A 19,602-nucleotide genomic window follows, 5' to 3' on the forward strand; every position below is an offset into this window, starting at 1 on the left:
TCCTGATCAACTCTGTGACATTGGCGCAAGTCCTGACTTCTCCTCCCAGTCAGAAGTTAGAGCCCCATGCAGCCAGCAGAAAACATCTGTACTGTGCAAAGAGAAAAGACGAGACAGTATGTTCATTTCACTTGGTAGAGGTCATTGCCAATCTGGACCTATAATATGTTCATTTCCATTTTTAAGGGATATATTTTGTCTTCTAATTAAGGCGTTGTTTTTGTGGTTATATTCAAGAAATTTGACTCTTACCAGTATTTCCTTATTTGCATTTTCCTTTCTAAGGATCCTAGGAGTTCTTTCAAAAAATTGTAAGCCACTTTGATCAAGTAGATAAAGCCAGGAGGGAATTTATTACTCTGCCTTTAACTCTGACCAGTCAGTTGGAAATAGAGTGGACAGGTGGAAACGGGAAAAAATGAACTGAAAGGTCAGTGTTGTGGCATAATGGAATGAATGTGTTATTCAGAATCAGATCTGGATTTGAATCTTGGTCCATCTTGGTTCATTCTTATTAGATGTATGACTTTGGACCTGTTCAGTAATCTCTTTGAGCCTGTTTTCTCAACTGTAAAATGGAGACAATATTCTTTGCCTTGTAGAATTGTAAGAATTAGAGATAATAATGGTACCTGTTACCATTTCCAAGGACTAAATGCAGGAGCCACTTACAACAGCTACTTACTGCTCAAATGCACGGTGCTGAGGCACACTCTCTGCAGCATGAAAAACCATGAATTTGTGAATGCCTCTGATTGCTAAAAATTCCTTCCTTATGTCTAGATGAAATATTCAGTCCTTCAACCTTCATCTGTTGTCCTGGTTTTATTGTTTGAATCATTGTCATCCTCGTGATAGACTTTAGATACTAAAACACATCCCATCCCTGGCACCAAGTGTTCCATTGGCTAAGTGCTCCCACCCCTGGTACCAGGTGTCCTGTTGGCTAAGTACCTCCCACGGTCTCCATTTTACCTCGTAGGACAAGGTTTCTAGAATCCACACCATCCAGGACGTCAGCTTGGTTGACAGCCACCGTGATTTCCAGCTGAGACCACTGTGGTCTGATTAACCCGTAATTAAGGCTGTTTCCTTTCTTGGTAATTCTCATGGAGCCTTGAGTGTCATTAGCTTGTTTAGCAGCCTAGTCACATCCTTTGTTCTTGTTGAATTTGCTTTTATTTGAAACCTGTTAAATTTTTCAGATGGACTTTTTTCAGAGTCAGGTGCTTGGTCCTTTTTTAACCTACAGTTGTACACACACACATGCACACGTATGTGCATACATATGTCCATATTTACACTGAGTTTTTCCTGCATTTTCAGATGAGAAAACAGAGAGGTTAGTTTGTGTAAACATCTATATTTCTAAATGTATGTGTATATCCATTATATTCGTTTACATGAAGAGTTCCAGAAAGTACTAAACACAGCATTAAAATAACATTGAATATTTAATATTTAAAATTTAATATTTATTTTAATATTAAATCCAATATTTATAATAAGTTTAATGAGTTTATAATAATGTACGTTTAATATTTAAAATTTAATTTTTAATATTAAATTTAATATTTAACATTGAACGTTTGCTATGACTCATCACTGACTTTTTATCCCATTTTCAGAGGAGGAAACAGAGAAGTTAAAAAGCTTGTGCAAATTTTCACAGCATGTGTGTGTTGGAACTGGAGCCCAAGGTGGGACTCTTGACCATTGCTCTATACTGACCCCTGACGTGGCACCAAGCTCATGCGCACACAGTGGTACCACTTCCATCAGAGTTGAGGACGCCACTGAAATGCAAGTCTTCTTTAGGTCACAGTCTTTCCGGGTCCTTATCTGTACTGTGTCTGGTTGGGCTAGAGGATTTCTTATGTTCCTCTCAGCCCCAATATTCTGCATAAATCCACCAAGACTCTAATCACAGTGTGGAAGAGAAGTTAATTTTTAAATTTTCTTTCCCAGAAAATTGTGTTGAGCTCACACACAGAACCTCACATTTGCCCCTATTAAATTTTTTCTTATCAGATTTGTTGGGGGTGATAAGAGCTTCTGAAATCAGTGTTTCCCTAGCAGCCACATTGCTGGCCCTCCGACTTGACAGCAGCATCTCTGGGCTGATGCTCAGATCCTGTTGGCCTTCTTCCAAATCACTGGTCACACAGCCGCCCACACTGCCCTGCCAGGGCCTTGCTCGGCCACTAGAAATGCTTCTGAGACATGGGGACAACTCTGCATTCTGAGGTCTCCAGAACTGTTTTAATGATAGGTCCCCAAATGTTCTTTCCTGGAATAACCATCTAAGATGCAAACCCAGAGGAACCAGGAGCACAGTCTCTGGGTCAGAGTGACCCTGAGCAAGTCCCTTCACTCTGACTGTGGCCAGTGGGATCAGCTTTGAGGAGGCTGTGTGCGCTCCAGGGCAGAGGTGGGGTGATGTTGAGGGGACATGAGAAGCTAGATCACACCCCACCCGGCCCCCCGTCCTCTGCAAGTTCAACCCCATGATGACTGTGTGGGACACTTTCCCTTCCTCAGCAAGCTCCTTGTGCCATAAGATCAAAAGCTTCACTTCTGGTAAGAAGAATATGTTGGGACTTTTATTCCTGGCCTTCTTTCCTAAGCAAGAACCTTGTCTTTTCAAACCTAAGCAAGAACCTTGTCTTTTCTCTGTCAATACACATCCCTTGTCTGCAAGGAAAAGAATTCTTTTCATCATCGGATCTATTTTTTCGGTCATGCCCTGTTTCTGGAATACAAACGCAGACCAAGCTGGTGCAGCGTTTGACTGATAGAGAAACTCTGGCACTATTTTGGGAAAGCTTGGAGAAAATCTCTTCTTTGGTTCCGGAGATTTTTCTTTCTCATTGGCAGCAGATAGGATGAATAGAACAATTGTCTTTTTCTTAAGTGATTATGCAGTGGAGGATACGTTCATTTCTAGGACATGTGCTATGAATCTGCAGCAAGGAAAAGTACATGCAATTGTTCAAATTTCCTGTTAATTTCCCCTCTTTGTTTTGAAATGATGCTTGCTTGTTGAAAAACGTTTGTAGTCAAGACTGGGGAGAAGCTTGTCTCACTGCGTCCCACTTGAGGGAAGAGCATTGTGATTAGATATCACCTTTACCCTAGAATTTCTGCCCCGAAGACAGAGACAGAAATAAGATGGGATACTTTGCTCCAAGGAAAGGTGGTAGAGACACAGCCTCTGTATAGCCCTCTCTGTTTCCTTTGGCGGGGGCGGGGGGGGGGGGGGTAGGGTGTGCTTAGTTGCTCAGTTGTGTCCGACTCTAAGACCCCATGGACTGTAGCCTGCCAGGCTCCTCTGTCCATGGGGATTCTCCAGGCAAGAATACTGGAGGGGGTTGCCATGCCCTCCTCCAGGGGATCTCCCCAACCCAGTGACTGAACCCAGGTCTCCCACATTACAGACAGATTCTTTACCATCTGAGCCACCAGGGAAGCCCTTTGGGACGGGGGGAGAAGTATTTGTTTTGTTCTCAAAGACAAGTAAGTTAAGACATTTGCACAGTCTTACATTCAGACAGAGGAAGCTGTAACTAGATAATGTGTGAATTTTATAGGACTTGCCTTCCACAGAAAGTCAGAGCTAGATACCCTTGGTCTGCCTTCTGTCTCCCAGAAGCCTGACTTTCTATCCCCTTGTGATAAAAAGAATGAGTGTGTGACCTGGCTCAGACATGGATGACATCCTTAATTTTGACAAGTCCTAAAATAAGCATGAAGAGTTTATGTGCCTTAATGAGGGTCATGCAATACTGAGGTCAACTCCTGACTCTAAATCCAATTCTTTCCACGTAGTCTCAATGACCAGGTCTCCTTCAGGTGAAGAGCAGATAGAAGCCACCCAGGTCAGTGTTTCCTCTCTAGCCTGGGCACCCAGCCTCAAGGGCTCTGGAGAAGAAGGTGAGTGAAAAAAGACACTTGTGCCGAACACGCCAGCTTTGAGCTCAGTGTAAGCAATACTGTTTTTCCGCTTGGAGCGAGGATAATAAAGGGCCCGAGGTTCGTTTTGGGCAGCCTGTCTCTTTGGACATCTGTGACCAGCCACTGCTGAGAGCACATCTTCCATTTGCCATCATGTTGCTCTCAGTACAAAACAGATTCTGTTCCAACTTAGTGAACTGTGGTGACAGCAGTTATTCTGATTTTCGAGCTCTCCTTGGTTCATTTCTTCTGTTGATTGATCTGCCTTTCATCACTGGACCTTTCTCCAGCTCTGCCTCCCTCTTGGCCCGGTCAGGACACCTTCCGGAGCGGATCAGTTTTCATGCCCCCGTGGTTGCCCACCCTTTGTCCCTGACTCACCACACAGATGTCTTGCCCATGCCTGGCTCTGACCACAGCAGGGCATTCCCACCAGATGTGCTGTTGATCAAGAGGCCCTGAAAATGAAGCATTTGGAAACCTTTTGAGCTAGAATCCCTGGCGAGGCATGGGGCAGTCATACTTCCTCACACCCTTGGACCAACCGCAGTCCAGCCTGTCTAACTGCTGCTGGCGGGAAACCTAGGGAGCCCATTTTCCTGGTGACAGCGGGACTTGGAGACCAGTGTTCCCTGAACACTGTCTCAGGTGTAATAATAGGTGTTCCTGAACTGGTTGCCATCTGTGCTCCATATTTGCAGGCATTTTTACCTTGATCCAAAAATAAGTCATTTCCTCTGCTTGATCTTACTTTTTATGGTAAATACAACCCTGGTGAGAGACTGAACATACATATAAATAATGGCCAGACCAAACGCAGCAATGGAACTCTGACCCACAACCCCTGCAGCAGCGAGGCCAGCCCTTGGACAGTGACGGCAGCTTCCTTTTCTGTTGTGGTTGTTGAAATCACCACTCCTCCTCACCCTACCCCCACCCTCCCACGCGGGACCAACTCAAAAAAGCCAAATAAGCTCCCCCAAGAAATCCCACAGGACGCCCCACTTCTAGTTAGCTGCCTCCAGCTTCCCCATACCAGCAAACTCCAATTAGGGTGTACCTGAAGCCTTCCAGTTTTCCCACTGTAAAGCTTTCCCACTCCCCTGCCTGCCTTTGAGTCTCTGCCAAACCCAAGAGATGGTGGCTGGCTGACTCCCTTGCCACAGCAAGCTCTGAATAAATAGCCTCTGCCTGTTCTCTTTCGGGAAGCCTTTGTTTATTTCCACTCTGGGTAAGTCATGCAGCCCTTCAGCTTCTGCCCCCTCCTACCCTTGACTGCTCAAAGGGAAGATATCCTCCGTAATGGAAAGGGAGTGATGTTATGGTGACGGGCTCCACTTCCCTTAAAAGAACACAGTAAAATGACAGCCGAGGAACAGAAAAGCATCTTTTTTTCCCCTTAGTGTTTGGCTTTGTCTCTGCATTACCCACGCAGATGGTAAAGGAAAGTGGCCACCCTGGGGCTGAGGCGCCACTGAATGGGAAACTCAAGGATTGAGTTTGAAGGATTTGAAATCCCCTGAAAGAAGTGCCCTTTTGTACTTAGAGCTGCAGCCTCACCCCATCCCCCATGTCACCCACCCCCTCATTTTCCTTTCGGATACCTTTCTCCTAGCGAGGGATTCACGCCTATGGAGAGCTCCTTGGTCCCTCTAGAACCTCCGATTAGCAGCAATTAAAAAAAGGTCTTCCAGCAACTTGACACTTTTTGAAATGCTAATTGATGCTAAGCAGAGCCATCAGGCTGTCGTTCACACCTACTCAGTCCCTGCCCCCAGGCTTTTTTGCATATTTGAATCAATAAGTTTCTCAACCAAGGAAGTGTGAGATATGCAAATAGAGTGCTCCCAACCACCCTTGCTGAGACTGGGACCCGTGGAGACCTAGAAAATCCCCGCAGCCCACCCCTCTCCCCCTGCAGTGCTTTAACTTCTTCGAGTGGAATGCACAGAGCTTCCTGGACCTGACCTCTGTCCTTGGTTAGAGCTTTATTTCAGTATTTGCATAAACTGGTTGACAAACACGTGGTCCAGTCCATTGCCTGAGCAATGAAATGGTTTAAAATGACACCAGTGTACACGACGTGTGAAAGAAAGGACGCAGAGATGAGACTGCTGAATTAGGTACAGAACTAGTTGATGTCCCCAGAGCAAGAAAAAAGGGCAGAAACCATCTATTAGTTGTCTGTCAGTGGGTATATAATGTCCCAGTGTGATGACAGAATGCCAGAAGTATACCAAACTGGGTTACATTTCTTACAGCCGCAGGTGACCCTTAGGCCTGTCAGACAATGATCCTGTTAGGGGAAACACACTGACTGAAATCAACCCCCGCCCCACCCAGCCAAGCACCATAGTAACTATTTGCCTGAGTTATTTTACAACAGGAGGTCCTGGTAAGGAACACAGAACTAATAAGCCACCACCAACCAGAAGAGTTTGGAAAAGGTCAAAAGGAGATACCACGTGTCTGGCCACCTCCCAGAATCCTTCTTGCAGGCATCCATCTTGGCTGAGTGATGTATGTGCCACCAGGAAGGACTCTAGAGTCAGAATGATTGGCTAAAGACAACCCGAAACTGACTCCAACTGCCATAAAACCTGAGGCTGCATGCCACATGGCAGAGCAGTTCTCCTGGGTTCCCTTACCCTGCTGTCCTCCCCCCGGGCGCCCCTGCCCAAGAAAGCCTCTTGCTTTGTCAACACGTGTGTCTGCTCGGACAATTCATTTCCAAGGCTTAGACAAGAGTCCACTTTTGGGCCCTGGAAGGGGTCCCTCTTCCTGCAACAATCCCATAGGATTTTGAAGGGGCATGCAGTCATCTTTTGCCCGTATTTTAAAATAGTTCATGCTTTTAGAGATGGTCCCTGAAGGGTAGCAGAATACGCTATTCCCAAATAGGCTCCTTTGGCATAAGGATTATTGGGAGCTGATTATTTTGGAGAAAAGGCAGATACAGAAGCAGCTCTAAAAGCAGAGTAGAGGACTTCCCTGGTGGCCCAGAGGTTGAGACTCTGCACTTCCAGTGCAGGGGACCTGTGTTCCATCCCTGGTCAGGGCACTAAGATCCCACATGAGCCCTGCACACCCAGAAGTGTTTTAAAAAAAATTTTTTTAATGAAAATCAGAGTAGAATGTGCTATTTGTACTGTTTTGCCCATTGATGGGGAAATCTCCATTTGTAAGAACGTCCCCCTCTCTGTGTCAGGAAGAGAAAGACTAAATCACAAAAAGCTCTCACCAGTGTGACTTAAATCTGCAAACAACCTTACCCATGTTTGCTGTGTTTTTCCTGGGAACCTCCCATAACTGGTCTTCTACCCACCAACATCTTTATTTTGTCGGTAGCTGAAGATGGTATTAAGGTGGTGGTTTGGGCCATTTCAGGGAGTTTTCCCAGTTTTCTTGGGTATACCCATTATACAGTCAATATCCATGTTATTAAACTTCAGTTTGTTTTTCTCTTGTTACTCTGTCCTTCATTACAGGGAGGGATGTCTCAGAACCTAGAAAGGAAGACAAAAAATTGCTTTTCTCCCCTACATCCCCACCCCCAGGGCAGCCCCAGGACCTGCGTGAAGCTGTCTTCATAACCCATCCTTGCAACTGGTGTTGCCTCCAGCCCTGCAGGCCACAAGCTCCTCTCTCCTGGGCCTTCCTGTTCCCAAGCCCTAGTAAAGCAGTCCTTCTGACAATGATGGTCCCCTTTATCAAATGTTACTAAGGTTCCTGTAAGCCCTCTTCTCAACTAGGCCTCGACCCCTGGCCTTCTGAGTCCTTCCTTAGGAGTCACCACTAAGTCAGTTTAAAGAGAATACCCTACATCTGATATTCGATCAAGTTCTCCATCCTCAACCTTTGATGTTCCAAATCCTTGGGCTGCCTTTAGCAAGGATCCTGTTAGCTCAGTTTGATTTCGGGTGGCCTTGGCCTGCAGTGGCTTGAGGCAGGGCTTCGGTTCCCAGCCAGAGACTGGTGCCAGGTCACAGCGGTGAAAGAACCAGATCCTAGCCACTCAACCAGGAGTCAGTGACAAGGGCCCTGGCCCTTCAACTTTGCAGAAAAGAATTCCCACAGAGACAGAAAATAGTGAAACAAGTAAAGTTTATTAAGAGGAAAAAAGAGTGCAGTACGTGTGGATAGACATATATGTAGACTCAGAGAGAGTCTCTTAGTCACCTCGTGGCAGTTTGAATTACTTTTATAGGGCATTTCTTCTGGGTTTCCTTTGGCCGATCATTTTTGACTTGCCTGGTTCACAATCTGGTATATCTCGGGATCCTCCCGTGTGTGTACACGCACCTCTTAGGCAGGATGGATTCTACTGAAGAGGCCTGTGGGTAGCCTGGCATTAGTTAGCATCACTCCCCTTTGACCTCCAAGGAGCTTTTCTACACATGTGTGGGTTGAGAAGATCTCCTGACTTCCAGAAGGAGAAGTTGTGGCCTGGCAGGGCCCAGCCCCCTCCCTAATCGTCCTGCTATTCTCATCTTGGAGTTTTGGTCGCTAGGGAACGAATCTTCACTCACTTTACCCTGGAGTGGGCCCATCTACTTCCTGCCTCATGTTTAGCAAGAATCCCCCACCCTTGACGTCTCCTCTTAGCAAGTCTCTGTCCACTGGCCCCTTCCCCTGCTTCTTGGCTAGAAATCCCCACTGTATTTGCTGGCTATGGAGTGGAGCCCCATCTCCCTCCCTCCCCTTCTCTCTCTTATTGCAGTAGTCTTGAACAAAGTCTTCCTCACTGCTTTAACAAGTATCAGAATAGATTGTCCTTTATCTCTTCTACAGGGCACCACTTCTTCTGCCAGGACTTGGTATAGCTGGCTTTTAGGCTTATAGCAGTACTCCCCAGCTGGTGCCCTGGGATGGAGGAGAATGGAGCTATTGCCTTTGATCATCAGTCTCCCCTTCATCCCCTCTTGATAGTGCCAGCCCCTCTCCTTGGCACAGGATTCGGGCATGGGCCATTCCTTGGACACAAGCTTGTCCATGTGTGCTGGTCCTGATATACCAACAGTAGCAGGAAGAAGTCTCTTCTGTTGAGGTTACCAAGCAGGGAAGATACTTTGCCTCCATCCTCTCAATGGGGGTATCCCTCCTGCAGTTGACCAGAATGAAGCTGAGATGCAGAGGGCAGGAGGGTACCAGAGGGAAGGGTCCTGAGGGTGTCCAGCTGGCCCCGGACATTTCTGAGGCCAGGACGTTCCCTTTGGGTCTGACTTGGGATTTTTGTCAATAGTAGCTGAAAGCCCTGAGAACGGCAGGGCAATGGTTCAGTTATCCCTTTGTACAGTGTCCAAACTACCCTCCTGTACCTTACTCATGGGGCCCCAGGAGCACTTCCTATGCTATTTCCTGGCCCCTCCCAGGGGGCACAGGGATAAAGAATATGCCTGCCAATGCAGGAAATGCAGGTTTGATCCCTGGGTCGGGAAGATCCCCCAGAGAAGTGGCAACCCACTCCAGTATTTTTGCCTGGGAAATCCCATGGACAGAGGAGCCTATGGGCTATAGTTCATGTGGTCACAACAAGTCAGACATGACTGAGTGATCGTGCAAACATGCTTATACTCTCTGAGACAGACTTGACACTGAGCAAGTCTGAACAGGGCCTGGCTTTACTTTTCTCTTTACAGCTGCTCTGCAATCTCTCACGATAATACACTAAGGCAGTGTTTTTCAAATTTGAGGAAAGAACAGTCCCCATTCAAAGAAAAAAAAAAAGAAAGGTAACAGACCCCCTGTATGAATTTAAATTATTTTTATACTAAGTGCAAACATGTAACATATCCTCATGGCTATATAAAACCAAAATAAAATTGCAACTATAAAACCAACAAAACTCAAATTAAAAACAATAATTTAATGACAGATTATACTTTGCTAAAGCCACATTGCTAATATTGAGTTATTATTAGAAAATGCACTATATTTAGTTAGTCCTGAGTTTATATAGGAAATAAATGGTGGGAGAAACCCTTGGGCCAATTTCTGTTTCCTAGCATTGTAACATTTCCATTTCATTGTGATCTTCTGGAAGGAGGCAGGCACGTCTGGATCTGAGACAGGAGCTGACTCCACGTTCCCCTTGAGGTTCTGAGGACCCCGTTTGGAAACCCTAGATTGTGAGGTACTCTAGTGGCCTTGGGGTCCCTGATGAGGCCCCTCGGGGATGATGGAGGAAGCCTGCCAGGAGGCACATGGCCCTGGGCTCCTAAAACACTTGCTTCTTTACATTTTGGTCTTAGGCTGTGCTGTGGTTAGTTGCTCAGTTGTGTCTGACACTTTGCAACCCCATGGACCATAGCCTACCAGGATCCTCTGTCCATGGAGATTTTCCAGGCAGGAATACTGAAGTGGGTTGCCATGCCCTCCTCCAGGAGATCTTCCCAACCCCGAGATCAATCCCAGGTCTCCCACATTGCAGGCGGATTCTTTACTGTCTGAGCCACCTAGGCAGACAGGTGTAAATGCCCCCTCACAGAGAGAGCATGGCTGCCCCATGTCCCATTGGGAGAGCAAGAGGGTTCTGATGATGATGAAAGTGCTCTCAGCATTTTGAGGGGATAATGGAAGAATAGGAACATATTTAACAAATGATGTGAAATAGTGGAAAAACAGAACAATATCTTTTTTCCTGCTGCTACTGCTACTGCTGCTACGTCGCTTTAGTCGTGTCCGACTCTGTGTGACCCCATAGACGGCAGCCCACCAGGCTCCCCCGTCCCTGGGATTCTCCAGGCAAGAACACTGGAGTGGGTTGCCATTTCCTTCTCCAATGCATGAAAGTGAAAAGTGAAAGTGAAGTCACTCAGTCATGTCCAACTCTAGCAACCCCATGGACTGCAGCCTACCAGGCTCCTCCGTCCATGGGATTTTCCAGGCAAGAGTACTGGAGTGGAGTGCCATTGCCTTCTCCATCTTTTTTCCAGAACTGTTAAAAAAAACAAAAAAACAAGAACTACTGAGAAGAAATAGGCCTGATGTCCTGGGTAGGAAAGGCAGGTGCAGAGAGGGGTTATTCCAGCAGCCCTGTCCCCAGCCTTGAATCCTCTACCTTCAGCCCCCAGAACCCCCAGTTCCTAGATCCTTGGTCTCCAGATTTAAACTCCAGCCCATAGCCCCCAGCAGTCAGCATCCCCATTCCTTTCTGTTTTCTCAAAAACTTTATCCTATTATAAAGGACTTAAGCTTCATTCATCACCAAACACACTTCTTTTTTTTAAATCCTTTTTTTTAAGAAAGGATATGTATAATAACTGCAATTAAAAACTTGAAAAATTTTCCTGTGACCATAATGCATTCTTCAATTTTTCTGAAATAAAATAATGAAAAATAACATTTTGGAAGTGCATATCTTAATTATTCTATGTTTAATAATTGCTGATGAAAATTTATAATGCATAGTATGATGTATCATTTGGAGAAAATACATACTATTCATCATTGTAATCGTAATCCAATTCAGAAATGTTCAAATTTAAGAAATATTTAAATACTTGAGTATTACTGTCACAGGAAATTAAAAAAATTTTTTTTAATTTCAGTTATTTGGTAATATATTCCTTTGTGAGTTTTGGCATAAAGTCGGAAGGAGTTCAGCGCATTGAGTGAATTGTTGTAACCAATCTCCTCCCATTCTTATTTACTTATTGATATGAATAAGAGTACTTGCATCGATGAAAATGAAAAACAGGAGTAAAATCTTTGCTGAATTCTATCTCATTCTAGTCATAAGTACTATGAGGGACCACTTTTGGCAAATGTTAGATCAGACTCTCCTTGAAGCCTCTTTCCTTCCCTCTTCCTCTCAGTAGAGTTTTATTGCTCTTTTAAATTAAATCAGTATTCATTGTTTGCATTATTGCATGTGTGCTCAGTCATGTCTGACTCTTGCAACCCCATGGTCTGTAGCCCTCCAGGCTCCTCTGTCCATGGGATTTTCCATGCCAGAATATTGGAGTGGGTTGCCATTTCCTACTCTAAAATATTATTCATGGCTGAATCAGCAGTGGTCTGTGGTTATATTTCTTTTATTGTACAATGATATTTGATTTTTTTTTTTCCTATTCCTTAGTCTTCTACATGGCCAGTCCTAAACTCTGCTATGGAATGAAAAGTCTGCTTTCAGCATGATTAAACACATCACATGTAACTATAGTTTCCCTTTTTTCTTGGACATATTCTCCGAGTTCTTCCCTGCTCTAATATGGACTTGGCGCCTTATATCTGTTACGCAGCAGTCACTGGAGCCTTAGTAGGACTCACCTCTGTGTCATCTGGAAGAGTTTTCTTGTCTCTCTCCTGAGCTGGATCCCAGGTCTTTGGTCTACCTTTATATTCAGTGGAACCCATCTTCACTGGCTTCCTGGGAAAGCATGTCAAATAAAGTCCTTGTTCTTCTCTAGGTCCAAATACCAATGCTGAGTAGTTAGAATAGGAAAAAGGAGTCCAAAATGGCGGTGGCAAAAAGACAAAGAAAGGAAGAAACCTGTGAAAATGGAACAAAAGAAAATCCGAGGACCGGAGTGAGAACCTCAGGTGAAACAAACAGCCCTCCTGGCTAGTCCAATTTACATGGGGCAAGCTCAGGGGGAGGAGACAAAACATTTAAAAAGAGGAGCCAAGAGGATTGAAGCCTGCCCGCACGCGTGGAGAAGGCAATGGCAACCCACCCCAGTACTCTTGCCTGGAAAAATCCCATGGACGGAGGAGCCTGGTAGGCTGCAGTCCATGGGGTCGCTAAGAGTCAGACACGACTGAGCATCTTCACTTTCACTTTTCACTTTCATGCATTGGAGAAGGAAATGGCAACCCACTCCAGTGTTCTTGCCTGGAGAATCCCAGGGACGGGGGAGCCTGGTGGGCTGCCATCTCTGGGGTTGCACAGAGTCGGACACGACTGAAGCGACTTAGCAACAGCAGCAGCAGCTCATGCCTCAAGGGTTACTATCCTTTGCTTGTCAAATAAAACTGAGCTGTAACTGAGCTGTAACACTGGTCTGCCATTTCAAATCTTTGCTGTGGCAAGACAGAACCGAGGAACTTACACCCTCTACCAACACCAATATTCAGGAAATCAAGAGGATGGAGAGATTATTGACATCATAGAAATGCAGTCAGCAAAATGAATCTAGAACATCGGCCACATAAAAACACAGGTCATAAAACAGGTCATACAACCAGTTTTTTCAAGAAATAAATTTCAAGAGGGAAAAAGCATTTGCAAGAAAATAATTTGTACAGAAAGTAGAGGAGAAAACAATAGATTAAAATATTTAAAAGAAAGTTTACAATATGTGGATCTTACATGGATCCTGATTCAAACCAACTATATTTCTAAAAAGTCTGTGATATCTATGAAGCAATTGGAAATTTGAACATCGGATTCTGATGATATTGTTCAATTTTATTTTAGATGGAAGTTATTCTTATATTTTGAAGTCCTGAACTATCTTTTAGAGAGGCCCACTGATAAGCTTCCCTGGTGGCTCAGATAATAAAGAATCTGCTGCATTGCAGGAGACCTGGGTTCAATCCTGAGTCAGGAAGATCCCCTGGAGAAGGGAATGGCAACCCACTCCAGTATTCTTGCTTGGAGAATTTCATGGACAGAGGAGCCTGGCAGGCTGCAGTTGATGGGGTTGCAAAAAGTCAGACACGACTGGTGACTAACTGATGGGGGGAGAAATGTGGTTAGGGTATCGATGAAGCAAGATTGACCATTATCTGATCATTATTGAATCTGGTTGTTAGGTAGATGGGAATTTATTATATTGTTGTCATCTCTACTTATAAATATGTTTAAACTTTTACACAATAAATAGGTTTTCTTTTTCTTTTTAATGAGGAAAGCAATAACAAAGAGTCACTGTTTTTTCCCCCAGACTTAAGTGATACCTCAGTTGGATATGAATTATAAGATAGAAATTCTTCTTCCTCAGAACTGGGAATGTGTTTTCCACTGTGAGTTTTCTAAAGCACAGTAAGGTTGGTTTCTGAGAGGTCTGATGTTTCTGCGAGTCCTGGGTTGTTTAAAGTCTATTTTTCTCCCTTTCTGTTAGTTTTTAAGAGCTGCCTTTTTTTTTTTTTTGAGTTTCCTTTTTATTATATACTTTTGTTCTGTAATGTCTTAATCATATGACTTAGTATAGGTCTTGTTTCTCTCTATTTATTGTACTAAGAATTCCAAAGGACCTTTCAATCTAGAATGTTTTGCTCAAGAAATTGTATTTTTCTTTGATAATTTTTCCCCTACCATTTTCTTTGCTCTTTCTGAAATTTCTATTATTTAGATATTGATCTGATGCTATGTTTATTGGGGTCACATTAAACTTATAGACAAAATTAGGAGGAATTGATACTTTTATATGGTAGATTTTCTCATCTTGTAAAAAATGTGTCTTTCCATTTATTAAATTGTCCTTTCAGTTTTGTCAATAGAGTTTAAAATTCTTCTACATACTGCACGTTTTTAATAATCTTATTCTTAGCAACTTTTCTGTTGTTTCATGTCATTTTGAAATAGAATCTTTTGTTCTGTTTTCTAGCTAGTTATTGTTGCATGTAGGAAAGCAATCATTTTGTTTAAGTTTTTTAATCAGTTTGGTAAATTCTCTTATTTCTAATAGTTTTAGTTGATTATATTGGTTTTTTCAGGGATACATCTGTATGTTCTCCAAATGAAATTAATTTCAGCTCTGCTTTTTTTTTTTTTTTAACCTCTTCTTTCTTTTTAGTCTTTAAAAATAGCTGGTGACAGTGGGGTATTATTATTATCATTATTCTTTTTGGTGTGTTGCTACAGTCCCTTTTCTAGTTTTTCATTTTGGAGTTTTCTTTCACTGTTGATAGGTGATAATGAATTCTGTTGGTTATGGTACAAAGCAACATGTTCCTTTGTCTTCTGCATTTCTTACAAACTGACAGCCAGAGGTAGAAATTGGACTAGATTCAAGTTTAATTCTTTCAGCACGACAGCAAAAATCACATAAGGTCTGGTTGTCTTTCTTTTTGTAATCACAGCAGTCACTGGTGCTCAATGCCTGTATTCATTCTTTGGGGTATTGCAAAGTGGTGATGATTCTCACATTTCTTTTTAAATATTTAAATAGACTTTTTACTTTAGAATTGTTTTAGATTTACAAAAAAAATTTTTTCAAAAATAGTAGAAGAATTCAGTATACTGAGTTTTCCCTATTTTAACATCTTACACCACTCTGATATATTTGTCACAACCAATGCATCAGTACTGATGCATTATTAGCATCCATACTTTAGTCACATTCCCTGGGTTTCTTCCTAATGTTCTTTTCCTGTTCCAAGATCCCTTCCAGAATATCACAATACATGCAATTATCATGTCTTATTCTTTGTTAGTGGGAATGCAAAATGGTACAACCACTTTAGAAGACAGTCTGGCAGTTTCTTATGAAACTGAACATAGGCTTACCATATGATCCAGTAATTGATTGCACTCCTTGGTATTTACCCAAATGAGCTGAAAACATATCCATATAGAAATCTGCACGTACTTACAACAGCTTTAGTCACAATTGCCCAAAATTGGAAGCAACCAAGATATCCTTTAAGAAGTGAAGTATAAATAAATGATATATCCTTACAATGGGGTATTATTCAGCAATAGAAATGAATTATCTACCAATTCATAAAAAGGCATGGAGGAAACTTAAATGCATGTCTGACTCTACTCAGTTGTGTCCAACTCTTTGCAACCCTGTGGACTGTAGCCCACCTGGTTCCTTTGCCCCTGGGATTTTTTAGGCAAGAATACTGGAGTGGGTGGGCTTCCCTGATAACTCAGTTGGTAAAGAATCCACCTGCAATGCAGGAGACCCTGGTTTGATTCCTGGGTTTGAAAGACCTGTTGGAAAAGGGATAGGCTACCTACTCCACTATTCTTGGGCTTCCCTTGTAGCTCAGCTGGTAAGGAATCTACCTGCAACACGGGATACCTGGGTTCGACCCCTGGATTTGGAAGATCCCATGAAGAAGGGAATGGCTACTCACTCCAGTATTCTGGCCTGGAGAATTCCATGGACTATATAGTCCATAGGGTCACAAAGAGTCAAACACGACTGAGCGACTTTCACTTTGACTGGGGTGGGTTGCCTCTTCCTTCTCCAGCCAATCTTCCCAACCCAGGGAAGCCCCCTTAAATGCATATCACACAGTAAAAGAAACCAATCTGAGAAGAATATATGTTATATGATTCTAACTATATGACATTCTGGAAAAGGCAAAACTAGGGAGACAGTGAAAAGACCAGTGGTTGCCAAGGTTCAGAGTGAAGAAAAGAGGGAAGAATAGAAGGAACACAGGATTTTTAGGGCAGTAAGGCTATTCTGTTTGATATTGTAAGGGTGGATACGTTCATTGCATATTTGTCAAAGCCCATAGAATGTACAACATGTAGAGTGGACTCTAACATAAGCTAAAGACTCTGGTTTAAGAGTCAGATTGCCTTATAAATGTACCACACCATTACAAGATGTTCAGAATAGGGAAAGTTCTGTGTATGTGTGTGAAATATATGGGAACTCTAACTTTCTGTTCCATTTCCCTATAAACATCAAGCTGCTCTAAAACAGAGTCTATTATTTAAAAATTTTTCATCTTTATCCTAACTTAGTTAATTAATCAGTTACTTTATATCTGTATGGATTCATAGAGTCCTATTTTATCCTATAAGTTATGTCATTATTTTTGAGAATGAAAATGACATTCCTGAGTGCTGAGAACTGGTCTGATGGTTACAGCTGGGTGTCACTGTGAAGCTGGCCTGGTGCTCACAACTAGGCTGTGTATCCTCTTCTGTCGGACACTAATCATCTCAGAGCACTAACATCAGACAAGGCCACTTTGAGACCATAGCACATTGGGACAAAACAAGGCCACTTCATGATTTTATCTAGGCACAGACAAGAACAAAATGCAACCCATGATAATACCAAATATCCCTCTCTCCCAGCTAATATAGGTGACTGCTGCTTTTTGACCATTACAGCCTTATCCTCACTAGTCTGCCCTCCTATGGAAACATTTGTTGAGGTACCAATCATAGAAACGTCTCCACTTCCTGACAGTGTGCGATCCAGAGTGAATCCCATGTTCTTGGACACTTCCCAAGCCCTCCAAAACAAAAGCTAGATCCTGTAGTAATTTCTTCTGACATCCTCTTACTGAGACACCCCATGGTTACTTATAGGCTTCCTGGGTGGCACTAGTGGTAAAGAACCTGCCTGCCAATGCAGGAGACATAAGAGACATGGGTTTGATCCCTGGGTTGGGAAGATCCCCTGGAGAAGGAAATGGCAACCCACTCCAGTATTCTTTCCTGGAGAATCCTGTGGACAGAGGAACCTGGCAGGCTACAGCGCATATGGTCACACAGTCGGACACGACTGAAGTGACTTAGCACACACACATGGTTATTTATGGTGTGTATTCACCCTCACTGTTCAGTTCAGTTCAGTTCAGTCGTTCAGTCGTGTCCAACTCTTTGCGACCCCATGAATCGCAGCACACCAGGCCTCCCTGTCCATCACCAACTCCCGGAGTTCACTCAGACTCACATCCATCAAGTCAGTGATGCCATCCAGCCATCTCATCCTCTGTCGTCCCCTTCTCCTCCTGCCCCCAATCCCTCCCAGCATCAGAGTCTTTTCCAATGAGTCAACTCTTCACATGAGGTGGCCAAAGTACTGGAGTTTCAGCTTCAGCATCATTCCCTCCAAAGAAATCCCAGGGCTAATCTCCTTCAGAATGGACTGGTTGGATCTCCTTGCAATCCAAGGGACTCTCAAGAGTCTTCTCCAACACCACAGTTCAAAAGCATCAATTCTTTGGCGCTCAGTCTTCTTCACAGTCCAACTCTCACATCCATACATGACCACAGGAAAAACCATAGCAGAGTTCCAAAGAATAGCAAGAAGAGATAAGAAAGCCTTCCTCAGAGATCAGTGCAAAGAAATAGAGGAAAACAACAGAATGGGAAAGACCAGAGATCTCTTCAAGAAAATTAGAAATACCAAGGGAACATTTCATGCAAAGATGGGCTTGATAAAGGACAGAAATGGTATGGACCCTCACTGTAATGAGTAATAAAACCAACTGGTTCGACTCTAGGCATTGGTAGCAACTATTATCTATTTTAATGCTTAAATTGTCTCAGATTTGGCCTATAGGCCAAAGTCCTTTTGACATATCCTTATTGTTCTTTGAAGGGAAGCCCTGGTATCTCAGAGGTAAAGAATCTGCCTGCAATGTAGGAGACCTGGGTTCTGTCCCTGCATTGGGAAGATCCCCTGGAGAAGGAAATGGCAAGCCACTCCAGTGTTCTTACCTGGAGAATTCAATGGACAGAGGAGCCTGGTGGGCTACAGTCCATGGGGTTGCAGAGAGTTGGACACAACTAAACAACAACTGTGTTGTTCTTTGAGCACTTTCCTACTATCTGGCACAATCAGATATCCCAGACTCATCTTGTAGGTTCCGTGTCCCAGCTCTGGAATCAGCCGTTACTCTAAGGAGCCCTGGTTTCTTTCAGTTGGGAGTGGTATTTAAAAGCCGAGATCTGGGAGCTAAGTGTGCTCATTGCTTTTGGGGTGCCACTGCTTCCAGGTGTGGTCAGAGTTAGGGAATATGTGTATCTACCTTTATGTACGCATATACAAACATTTGCATCTTTCTCTCTTTATTCCTGTATATATATATATATATATATATATACACATATATATATGACAAAATGAGTTCAGAGGAGAGAGCAGCATCAACTTGGGGCCCTCCTGTCAAACCCCCAGGTGTGGCCAGAGGGGAGGGAAATGCTTATGTTTGGGTGGTGATGATTATAGCTGGGGTAGGAGTGGGGAGACTGGTGGTCCTGATAAAGAAAAAATTCTTCATGGTATTTGTTACAGATGGTAAAGCAACTGTTATTTGGGACCATGATGATAGATGGCTTCCCTGGTGGCTCAGCGGTAAAGAATCTGCCTACCAGGGCAGGACACATGGTTTTGATCCCTGAACTGGGAAGATCCCTTGGAGAAGGAAATGGCAACCTCCTCCAGTATTCTTGCCTGGGAAATCCCATGCACAGAGAAGCCCAGTGGGCTGCAGTCCACTTTTCATGAGGTTGCAAAGAGCTGGACATGACTTAGCGACTGAGCAGATACACACACGCATGACGATAGGTATAGGGACCACCAGAATGGGATTCTGAAGTGGAAAAGAGATTGGACTTAACTCTGAATACAGCTCAGGCAAGTGGGAATACAGGGCTTCCCCAGTGGCTCAGGCAGTAAAGAATCTGCCTCCAATGCAGGAGACCCAGTTTCGGTCCCTGGGTCAGGAAGACCCCTTCTCCAGGCAACCCACTCGGTATTCTTGCCTGGGAAATCCCATGGATAGAGGAGGCTGGTGGGCTACAGTCCATGGGATTGCAAAAGGTCAGATATGACTGAGTGACTAACACTTTGACTCAGAAGTGGGAACTTACAGCCAAAGAGCAGAGTGGGAGGCAGTGCCTGGAAAATTAAGAGGAAATATCAGGGGTAAGAGGGGACTCAGACTAAACCAGCCTAACAGGATTCTTGCTGAAGGCAGGTCAGGGTGATCAGATGG

Source organism: Bos indicus x Bos taurus, chromosome 24 (genome assembly GCF_003369695.1).
Source record: "Bos indicus x Bos taurus breed Angus x Brahman F1 hybrid chromosome 24, Bos_hybrid_MaternalHap_v2.0, whole genome shotgun sequence".
Classification (NCBI taxonomy): Eukaryota; Metazoa; Chordata; class Mammalia; order Artiodactyla; family Bovidae; genus Bos; species Bos indicus x Bos taurus.